We start from the raw sequence: 1,191 nt of genomic DNA, 5'->3' as shown, positions 1-1,191 counted from the left end.
TTCACTCACTCACTCACTCACTCGGCTCACGTTAAGGGGTCTCCGACTACATCGCGGGCCCCGCGTGAAGGGGGAAAGAAATGGACGCCACTCCGGACCTCGCAGAGCTTACTCTCTGACAGGGGAGATGGCATGAGTCAGGTACAAAACAGACCGATGTGAAATCACAGCCATGTCACGTGTTAGGAAGGAAAAATGCAAGGGAGCAGGAGAGGGCTCCTTAAGCGAATGATAAATCTGAGTTAAATATTAGGGGTGAGTTAACTTGGGTTAGTTAGCTGGAGGGAAAAGCATTGCAGAAAGAAGGAACGAGAGCTGGGAGGGGACAGAGTGAGTCCAAAGGCCCGAGGCGGGCCCAGCGTGACCACAGCGGACGGTGAGGGGGTAGTGACGGGAGCCGGGGCTGGAAAGCGCAGGCATCAGACCACACAAGGTCCTCGAGCCACTGTGCAGAAATGGCTTTTATCCAAAGAGCAGTGGGAAGCCACTGTAAGGTTTTAAGCTAGGGCAGGGGGGCCATATAATCAGATTTGCATTCTGAAAAGGTCATTGTTTTATACTTTGAAAAGACTTTGAGTTTCCTGAGATTAAACGGGCTGCAAAATTAGGTTTAGGTAAGCAGCTCCCCCCACCGCCCCCCGCCCCCGCAGTGGGGTGAGACATTACGAGATGCCATGGCACAGGGATAAAACCGGGGCTTCGACACTGTTAGTGGGGGTGAGTCTCTCTTCTGCCCAGCCGCCCCCCGTCCCTGGATCATCCATTTGTCCCCATCAATATTCACGCACTGAGGCATTTGTTTTGAAACTGGCAGAAGGTAAAAGCAGAAAAGGGAGGAAGATGGATGGATGGGGGGGGGGCGGTGACGCAGCATCGGCTCCCTGCCCAGCCCCATATCATGAGGCGGGAGAGCTGGAAGGTGACAGCAGAGGCTGCCGCGACCTGCTCCCTCTGACCTTTCCTCGCAGAAGCCCCCTCACCACGCAGGCCAAGGGCGCTGTCAGCGGGTCCCCCTGCTGCTGCTGCGGAGTGGGTGGGAGATCTAGTCGCTTCTTTCTGTGGCTTTCACTAGAATGAGGGGAGAAGTCTCCCCTTTGGTCCTCGCTTTCTCTCTACAGCATGGCACGCTCCCTGCCGCACAGCAGGTGTTCAAAGAGCATTTGTGCGGTGAGTGAGTGGTGGATAAGTGAC

This window comes from Pteropus vampyrus, unplaced genomic scaffold (genome assembly GCF_000151845.1).
Source record: "Pteropus vampyrus isolate Shadow unplaced genomic scaffold, Pvam_2.0 Scaffold51, whole genome shotgun sequence".
Classification (NCBI taxonomy): Eukaryota; Metazoa; Chordata; class Mammalia; order Chiroptera; family Pteropodidae; genus Pteropus; species Pteropus vampyrus.
Note: the sequence above shows the minus strand (reverse complement) of the source record.